The following is an 11,227-nucleotide window of genomic DNA, read 5'->3' as shown; positions in this document are numbered from 1 at the left end:
TCTCTGAAACGAACTATTTATCCTAAAAGTTTAAGTTGTTGGTAAGCTGTTACTCTGTTAGTGAGATATCCAAATGAGTTTTTATTCTCTAACAAGCATTAGAGCAAATGGAAGAATAGATTTTTTCTGAAGGGGGTTTAATGCTCAGTTCACCCCAGAAATCTTAGCTTTATCGTATAAGTGAATAAATCTTGACCGTGAATCGATGCTAAATTCACATGAAGAATGCGGTTTATATACTAAATAGACTAGCTGTAATTTCATATTTCTGAGATTGAGTGCAGGCCAACGATTGAAAGAAACAAAATGCTGCTCACAAGTCACAACAATGGGTGGACCAGGTTGTAATTTAATAATAAAGAAGGGCCCACACGTGATGGACAATTTCTCACCTTTGGATCGGTGCCTGGTGGGGCACATGACAACACAAAGTGGGGCATCGTCATTAAAGCAGATTCCAATCTAAAGTCAAAATGATAGCTCCAGTTTCACATGGGGCTCCCCTTTTTTCATTGCATGTAACTCTGATTAGAAAATGAGATGATATCTCTCACTATCTCACCACCAATCACGACAAGATTAAGGTCAGTAACGTCCCATCAATCAATCAGAATTGGGAAGTGATTGTAATGGTTTGTGGTTCTTCGTACTTCTAGTTTTCCACCATTCTTCCGAGACTGAAAGCCACCATTATTGATGTATGAAATGGAGCACCATGACCGGGAAAATGGCCGTCGGTGAGCAATCAATTTGTCACACAACGTAACAAACATGTAGGCCAAAGGGTCGGACCCAGCATGGACTGATCCAAGAAGATCGATCGATCTCTTGCACTAAAATCCAATGCAAACAGATTATCAGAACCAGTGTGTGGATTAAATTTTAGATCGATCGATATATCTTTCATAATAACAAAGACTGGGATCGATTGATTTGGATGATCATTAAGATATATCACGTTATTCATTTGCCAAGAAGACCTCTATTATGTATGAGAATCTGGGTCGAGATCAGTGATCAGATATCACTGACAATTTCTTAGTTTGTTTAAATCTTAATTCCTTCACTAAACTAAGCAATTAATACCGATCAATATATATAATTCAGGTTATACTAATAACAGCTTCATTAAACAACAGAACAGACAGTAAACATCAGTACACAGCTATGTAGGAAGACTACCCTCACAGAGATGGACTGATGGATCACTATTCCAAACATTAGCACATCAACACAGACAAACGAAACCAACTTAATTATTCACCACAAGTGATGAACACCACCACTGCACCACCCTTTATTACATCGATCTGATATCACTCCCTTTGGTAATAGCACTGTTTGTTGCCTAATGGCCACCACATGTGCAATTCACACATGTGCACTGGGTTCCGCACTTGCACTTTCCGTCGTTCTCGGCAGCCGGAACCTCGGTCACGGCAGCCTCATAGAAGCTGCAGACAAGCAGACAAGAAATTAAAAATAAAAACCCATCATCATTGTCTATCCTTCAGTTTGGTTGAATTAATTTAACATAATGTCATTCTAGTACTGTGTCAGGTTCAATTGTTATAAGGTGTTCGTTCATCTCTGATAGCTAAGGATGCTTATGAGGTTACCTCTTTTCTGTCTCGATGATCTCGATGCTGTAGCCGTTTCCTTTCTTCCTGGAATAGGAATGACCAAAGCAGATAGTTAGCTACTCATCTCATGATCGGATTAACTAGAGACGAGATCTAGAGAGAGAGAGAGAGAGAAGGATTTAAGTCCTGATACAATTAGAAGTTTAGAACCAGTATGCATAGATGGAGAGGTGGACGGGAAAGAAGACTTACACGCACTGGCTCTTGTCAGCGCAGTCGCAGTTGCCGCAGGTCGACATGGTGACTGATTTGCACGTAAAACTAAAGCGAAACTGGAAGAGAGAGAGAGACAAGAGATCGATCGATGGCTTGTACTGGCTGTGGCTCCGAACGGTGTAATTGGCTCCGGTATTTATAGACAGCACGGCGACAAGTGCCAAGAGGCCTGTGAAGAGCACACGCCTTGTAGCTAAGCTAAGCTAGGAACGGAACCGTCCGAAGGAATCTCAATTATGCTGGAGTGGCCTTCTCTGCTCCTCTCATGTCGCCTTCATTTCTCTTTTCGAGATATCTATCTCTATCTCCCTTCACACACGTACACGCAAAGGGCGCCTACTGTTTTCTCCACTCATCTTTCTTCTTCTCTTCTTCATTGGCTCTACCACGAAATTCTGCTAAGTGAAAGCATCATCTTCAACAGTCGAGATGCTTTGATTTGATTATTCATTCAACCTGCTGTCTCATCATTTCCAGTTATATATAAGAAAATATTGGTGATTTCCCTTTTTTTTATTGGCAAAGGATATATTAGGCTTGTTTTTCTGTAAAATGGAGGTATTTGATGAAATTGGATTTGGTGCTCACACATCCTTTCCAGCCGTGTATTGAGAATATCTCCCTATCAATAAAAAGATAAGTTTGGAGATATTTCCAATCTATGACTGACAAAGTAACAAAGGCTGTGATAACTATGTGAGCAGACTGAATCCGCCCTCATATTTGGTCAATGTTTTAAGACTCAGACCTGAGTAAAAACAGAAATACTCTTCGGGTCCCGGTTTTGCTGGCTAACCGGTCAGTTTGCCTTTCCAACCTGCCAAAGGGCCCAAAACTGTCATTTAACCGGAACCCGGCCGGAAAGGCCATCGGTTCCTGGTTTTCATGGTTTGACCGTCCGGTCCTGGCCGAGTCTTAAAACATTGGGTAAAGTGATATAAAGCATTCTCAGATTTTTCTATGTTAAAACAAAAAATTAATATTTTCTCTCATTTTTTGGAGGCTGTATTATTTATATATTATAAGGTTTTAATTAAAAAATTCTGCATTTTCAATATCTTTGAATAACTCCATAACTAAAAAATTTTGTAAAAATTCAAAAACACATGTATCATACAAATATCTAATATGGCAATATGATTAAAACTTCACATTTTGTTTTTTTTTCTTTAAACAAAAAATAACTACCACATCATAGAAAAAACAATATCTTTTTTCTTTTTTCACTTGAAAAAAGCAATATTGTGCTGATGCCTATTGGCGAACAAAAATTACCACTCATTCCACAAGTACACAAATTAACTCTCGATCATCAATCAGGAAACTTGCAGCAAAAAAAAAAATCATGAATCAAGAAACAACACAATTTTAGGAATTGGGAAACCAAATGGTTTCAGAGATTTTAGAATTGAAAGCAAGTTAGGATAGAGGGGAATTGTGGGGATTGGTCATGAGGTAGAAAATTGAAAAAAATAAGAAAGGAAGATGGACACACACAATTGATCTCATGTGTGAATAAAATTTTCACAAAATTTAGGGTCCGTTTGGTTCATGATCGGATTTGGAATTGGAATGGGAATCCCTTAGAATTGGAATCGGAATGGTTTATTCCCCCTACCTGTTTGGTTCAAACAGAAAATGGAATCAAATTCTGATTGATGCTATTTGGTTCATCAAGAAGTTGGAATTGGAACCAGATTCCGATTGATAAGCATGTCACATTAGTTAAATGGACCAGGTAGGACTATACAGACCTGACCCGTACCCGATTTGTCTCATCTTCCTAACATGCATATATGAACAGTGTCAATGAAAACCGATACTGGGTCCCTTGTCCGGAGAAGTCTGAGAATGAAAAGCGGTCATCTTCTTAACCTACATATATGAATAGTATTGCTCAACACTGTGGATGAAAACCGATGCTAGGGTCCCTTCTCCGATGATTATTTCTATCTCGTTCGCCCTAGAAACACATCAAAAAATTTGCTGGAGAAGCATGAGAATGAAAAACGGTCATCCTCTTAACCTGCGTATATGAACAGTGTCACTTGACATAGTGGACGAAAACCGCTGCTAAGTCCCTTCTCGGATGACTTTCTATCCCGTTCACCCTAGAAACATGTCAAAAAAAGTCACTGGAGAATTTTGAGAATGAAAAAACAGTACATGAATTTTTAAAACAGTGAAAATGAAAAAAAAAAGATATTGAAATTATTGAAAAACCGATGCCTAAATAAAAGAACCGGTGAATGAGAATTTGATGATCGGAATACTGTTACTGTTACTAATAATGGAATGAGAATCACATTCCCGGGGAGAGAATCGGAAATGGCATTCCGCCTACTCATTCCCATTCCGGTCAACCAAACATCTAGAATCGGAATGACCCATTCCGATTTCGATTCCAGGGTCCTATTCCCTCGAACCAAACAGACCCTTAGAGAAGAAACAAACAGTCCCAGTCCTGACTCCCGACCCAGAACCTATGGGTTTGTAGGGACTAGATCCATATTCGACTTTACCATTAATCGGGTTTATCAGATTCATAAAACCCAATTATAACAAGCCTTTAGCTGGTAATTTGACAAGGTAAATGTAAAATTATTGTTGTTACTTGTTAAATGTCTCAATCGGGTCAGAACATGCCAAACCAATCTATTATAATTGGAAATCAAAATGCAGACCCAGACATTGGAACTATGGATCTATCAGAGATTGACCCAAAAAATTGACAGCCGTGGTGATAGCCATGGTGTGAAAGTTTTTAATGGAATACTCTCATTTCATACTCTCACAGTCACAGAGGACAACCCTTAGGCCTTAGTGTAGCAAGTTTGACTATTCTACTGTCTGATTTTGAAGCCATTCGGATGTTAAATAAAGGGGCTCTTAACGATTATGGCATGATTCACGTCATTCACCAGTCACCATGAGAGCATTCTCATAAGAGGAGGTGTGGTTGCAGTTAGGGGTACAACTTGGGTGGGTCCAACCCCATCCCGACCTGACCCACCCTGAGTTTTTGCATGGGTTGGGTTTGGGCTTGAAAACTCGGGTCCAATTTAGATTTGGGTTGATGTCTCGGATAGGTTGAGCCCACCCAAATATATATATATATATATATATATATATATATATATATATATATATATATATATATATATATTTATTTATTTATTTATTTATATTAAAATATCTTTTTTCCTAATTATATATACAATGTGTATATATATAAAATATGTATATGTACATTTGTTACTCTTAAATTTGGGTCATAAAGTCCACTGAATACATAAATTCTGCAAATTTGACCAACCCACCTAAGCCCGATTAATCTGACCCAGCCCACCCAAGCCCAACCCGAATTGTATTGGGTTAAACTTGGGTTGACACTGGATTGATAAACTTCGATTTAACTTCGATTCACCTTCAATCCGACCCAACCCATCCGAGTTGCACCGAACTAAAACTGTTTTTTTTTCTATATCAATGAGCGAAGGGAACTGGGTGATTTTGTCTGGAAATGGTTGTATCATGATGCAGAGATGTTCATTCATGACCAATCATCCAAGTGTTGGATTGTTCCTTCGGCTTGTTCTTTTAATGGCATCAAACTACAGCTATCGAGATGTTCATTCATGATGGTTGTATCATGATGCAGAGATGTTCATTCATGACCAATCATCCAAGTGTTGGATTGTTCCTTCGGCTTGTTCTTTTAATGGCATCAAACTACAGCTATCGAGATAACTTGTAGGAAGCCGAAAGATCAACCCTTAGAGTTGGATTTGGTTATTAGGTAACTTGTTAGTTTTCTGAATTTTGTATTTGGTTATTTCTTTTTATAAATTTAATGGTTAGACGACCAATGAATCAGACTACAGAGCAAACAAAAGAAACTTTTATTCCGTTGCATAGGGGAGTTGCAGGTTGCTTCTTATTGCGTCCAACTTTATTTTCAAATCCTTGTCAAGCAATCGGTAGCCTTACGTTCCTTCTTGTGTATTGAATTTATATTGGATTGGGTTGGATTGAACCAATATCGGTCCTTGGTAGAAGATATGAACATAGGTGTCAATAAATCAGGTTTAACTTAAAATTAATTTAAATTAAAATAAATTTGAATAAATTGGACAGTCCAAACATTGAATTGGATTAGTCTAAAATATCCATTGGATTGTATTAGATCTGATCCATTTATAATGGATTCACATTGGACTGGATTGTTTTGGACCAAATACAGTCCAATTGACACCCCTATTATGATTACCTCGATTTATAGTTTAAGGATCAAAATTTTGCAATGTTTTAACCTGTATTACTCTATATATTTCGTATCAGTGACCCATCGATATGCCATTACAAATATTGTTTCAGGGTTTGACCTGTTTTAGGAGTAAACAGATCTCAAACCGAATTAATGACCCCTGAATAGGTTTGAAAAAGAAAAAAACAGTGCCCAAGGATACATACTGATATTTAGAACCTTGATTCATACTAAGGTTCAAAATATTGGCATAACCACTTTTATGTGCAAATACTAAGGTTCAAAAAAACAGTGCCCAACCTTGATTCATACTAAGGTTCAAAATATTGGCATACTAAGGTTAAAAAATCAGGCCAGACCAGTTGAACCATGACTTGGGACCTTAGCCGGTTCAGTCTTATCCCAATAACCACTTTTGCCAAAAAACCGGTGAAAACTGACCAGCCGGCCTAACTAGAAAATCAGTGAATCAGTCCCAGTTTCATGAAACCATCCGGATTTTTAACCATTTAAAATTTTAAAAATGTATTTAACAAGATTTGAACTAATAACCTTTTATTTTCATATATTACCAATTTACCATTAGTCCACATCTTAATTTATATTAATTAATGATTTTTTATTGTATATATTACTTTATTATACATGTATTTTAAAGAAAATGTAAATAAAGAGACTTGAACCCTGATTATTTGTTTTAAAAATTAAGGAACTTGCCATCTATACATCACATTTAAGTAACATTAAAAGTTATAAAATATATTATATATAGTATTTATATGACCTATAAATACTATTATATATATGCCATGTCATCATGGTTCGACCCCGGTTGAACCTCTGACCTGTGAACCTCTCCCTTTTTTGGTTCTATGCCCAGTCCATTTTCTAAATATTGGTTTTTATTTTTGGTCTCTTCTCTTTTTTATATTTTGTATGTATGTGTGTATTTGAAATTAGGTGTATAATTGTATCTCAGACAACAATATTTTTATGTGCAAATTGTATGATTGGATAGGAACAAGTTAAAAGATATGATATTGGAATATAGAAGTAGGATATTGCATGATATACATTGGGCTTTCGGCTTTATATTAGAGCTATGCTTGGGCTCAAGAATAGGCCCGGTGATTGGGCCAGGCTCGGGACTGGGCATTTCTGTTAATGTAAAGCCCAGCTCAAGGCCTAGCCCAAAACCAGCTCATGAACAGGTCATATTCAATACATCTCTAAAAAATTGTCTTTTGAAACTCTTTGTTGTACTGAGACTTTGGTTACAAAACTCTGCTCCTATGCTTCTACTTCTTTTTTATTGATAATCATCACTGCTCATCTTTAGCAATACAACCAATCAGTATTTTTAAAATCAGACTAGACTGGATGGTTGAACCGGAAAAATCAGGAATCAGTCTATTTCACCCCAAAACCGTTTTTTGGCCAAAACTATTAATTTGATCAGCAAACTGCTGACCCAGATAGTCGAACCATCGGACCGTTCCCATTCGACCCAGGAAACAGTCCTCGGAACAATTCCCTGTTCAGTCCGGTTTTAAAAACTTGCAACCAATAGCTGCTGAACCATCAATTTTTTTTTTTTTTATGCATTGAAATTTATTTTAACTCGTTTGGGCTTAAGAGGATCCCATTTCACCCATGTAGTTCTCTTTTGTTTACACTTCCCACCATTAACCAAGTTTATCACTTTATACTCTATTGCCTTACTAACAATACTCAGGATGGAGAGACTTATTTTTGAAGACCTTTTCATTTTTATTTTTCCATATTCTCCCTAGAATAAAGGCTAACAGATATCTATCATGTGATACGCTTCTCTGAACTGTTAAAGAGGGGTAGTTACTTGGGCCAAGCTGACAGGTAGAGGACTTGAAGTCTCACACAACCCAAATAATTGGTACATGGGCCTGTTTGGGAGGGTGAAAGATTTGATTAATAGCCGTTTTGAAGAAGCTATTAAAACCATCTTTATAGACTATAATAAAAAAAAAATTGAATGAATGACAGCATATTTAGACTTAAAGGGTTTTTCTCCAAACATAGCTTATAGGCTGTTCGTGTCAGACCCACCTCACCTGGCAAAGCTAGAAACATTGCCCAAAAGCCTTCCAAATGGGCACGCAAATTGATCCCTTTGGAAGGAGTACAAATAAAAATATTTAGAGTGCAAAACCTTACTTTGTATTATTTTGTTTGTATTTGTACTGTACATATTTGTATTTGTACTCCTTCCAAATTGAGCCATCAATGCAGTAGTATGTAATAAGCTTTGGGGTTTGATTTGAGTTTCTTAGCACTTAGGCCATGTTTGGGAGTGCTTATTTGGGTTGGAACTACACCATTAAGCACTTATTGGTGTTTGGGAAATATGCCCAAAATAAGTGCTTATTTTAAAAACAAGAGCTTATTTTTTAAGCCCAAATAACTTTTTTTAAGTGTTCATACAATAAGAACTTATTTAATTTTTTCCTCCCAGAATTGTCCTCAGTAAATTTTTAGAATACCAATTATACCCTTTCAATATTGTTACTTTTACGAAAGCATTTTCATAAAAGCACTTATATGAAAATACTTTTATAAGAGCACTTTTACGAAAGTATTTTCACGAAAATACTTTTACCAAAGTAATTTTATGAAAGTACTTTTACGAAAGCAATTCAATCAAAATACTTTTATTCATTCACTTTAGATTGGATATTTTGAAAGAAAATGAAGAACAAAAGAGTCACAAGTGCTTATTGAAGAAAAAGACTACCGAACGTCCAATATAAAATAAGTGCTTAATTTTTAAAATAAGCACTTGAAAAAACTGGATGCCAAATATAAATAAATGCTTATTCGAATATGCACTTGTTTTTAAGCATTTATTTTTAACATAAACACTCCCAAACATGGCCTTATATACTTCCAATCTCAATTTGAGTTAATGAACAAAGGTGACAATTCTGATTCCTGCAAGAAAGAAATGCATGCAAAGAAGAAATCGTTATCCATGCAGACCAAGCCTACGATTCATCAGAGATCTCAGCAGAATCAGCGAGAACAATCTTCTTTAAAAACAGAGGAACAGATGATCAGGTATAGGATGAATTGCATGACAGGCCAAACCGAGTCAAAGCATGAGCCGCCTTATTTGTCGATCTAGGGGAGAAGACTACAGAGAACTCGGGGTGATGACTTAAGATGTTCTTGCAACTGAGAAAGAGTGCAGTTACACTCCAGGGAGGGATACCATTATCCTCCAACAAGAAGTTGGTAGCACAGTCACCCTCCCACAGGATATTGCGAAGAGAAGACTTTCTAGAAAGGTGCGGGCTTTAGATTCTAGGGCAGAGCACGAGCTAGAAGGAATCACGCGAGCATAGATTAAGCTTCCACAGTGGTTTTTGATGATACAACCAGCACTGGCACGAGTGGGAGAAGTTGCACCATCAAAGTTAATTTTCACCAGGCCAACAGGAGGCTTGCTCCATTTGCAAGGGGGGAATGGGGTAGGACCACTCAAAGGTTTGTGGGGTGGGTGGGTGGGTAAATACCTACCAGGGACCCAGCAGTAAACTCCCGGGCTTTACCTATGATCATTTCAGGAGACCAAATAACCCCGCGGAAGATAGCCGCATTGCGAGCCAACCATAGGTGACAGATTAATGAGAAAGCCAATGGGTAGAAATGATGAGGAGTGGAGAGAGCAGAAGAACCCAGGGAAATCCAAGACGATATCAATTCAGGAAGATGCTCGGAAAGATCAGTTCGGACCCCCAAATCGGAGTCAAACCAAACAGCTTTCGCAATGGTCTACAGATTCCTCCTCAATTCCACAAAGCGAACAGCAAGAATCTAAGTTTGGATTCCACCTCTTTATTCTGTTTCTTATGGGAATCGCATCATTAAGGGCCCTTCCAAAGAAAGATCTTGATCTTGGGGCAGACCCATTTGAGTTTCTAAATTTTTCCCATTCACATTCATCGAATAAGAAAGTTGCATTTGAGGAAGAAGGCAATTCCGAAGCGAGTAGACGGTATGCTGAAGAGGTGGTAAATTGCCCGTGAGGAGTAAGGGACCAAACGAGTTGATCCTCCAGAGGATTTCTTGAGCAGAGTGCGGCTGAAAGAGGTGATTAATCTGCTCATGATTCCAAGACATCGAGTGGTGGTTGATAAGTTCAGCCACTTTCAAAGGATAATTTCTGTGAGACCAGCCAGAAGGATCCATAGCATTAGAGAGCCACGGATCAGAACATCGACACTCCACCCATTGCCTATAATCCAGCGGCAACCCTTGCGAAGATGAGTTCTGCAAGCAAGAATACCACGCCAGATATAGGATAGCCCCAGTTTTAGTTTTACATCCCAGAAGTTTGAGGTTCTGAAGTATTTAGCGCGAAGAACTTTTGCCCATAAGGCCGAAGGATATTTGAGTAATCTCCATCCCCATTTTCATGATGTGGGCTTTATCGGTTAACTCTAAATCGCGAAAGCCCAGCCCACCACAAGCTTTTGGTCTACAAATTTGGGACCACTTTCTAAGGTGAAAGCCAGCTGTCTCAGCATCAGACCACCAAAAATTCCTGCAAATATTATTCAGGTTTATTTTGGAAGGAGGTAGGTTTGCATATATGGAGCCACTTGAAGAGTGGACTTAATAAGCATGAATCTGCCAGCACGAGAGAGGGTGCGTTTCTTCCAACCCACCAACTTGGACTTAAGTTTAGCCTTGCCCATAATTAAGGAACCACCAAGATACTTGTCATTAGTCTTCAAAGAGGTAACTCCAAAGGCCGATGGAATAAAAGTTCTTCTTTTATGAGAGTTTGCAATGAAGTGAATAGCTGTTTTTTGGAAATTTATTTCCTGACCCGACCATTTACAGAAGGAATCAAGAACATCCAAAATATTGTTTACATCAAAAGAGCAACACCTGCCAAAAATGACAAGGTCATCCGCAAAGAGCAAGTGAGTGAGCTTATTCAATTCGTCTCATTAAAACCCTCTTAAAAGTAAACAACTCCTATATTTGATTAGACTTGGAAGAACAGCTTGATTACATGCTAATTCTTTATTGCTTGAATCCTTCTAATGTCGTATAA

Source organism: Nelumbo nucifera, chromosome 1 (assembly GCF_055504915.1).
Source record: "Nelumbo nucifera cultivar China Antique chromosome 1, China Antique-T2T, whole genome shotgun sequence".
Lineage (NCBI taxonomy): Eukaryota > Viridiplantae > Streptophyta > Magnoliopsida > Proteales > Nelumbonaceae > Nelumbo > Nelumbo nucifera.
The sequence above is the reverse complement of the archived record's forward strand: the minus strand, read 5'-3'. Positions refer to the sequence as shown.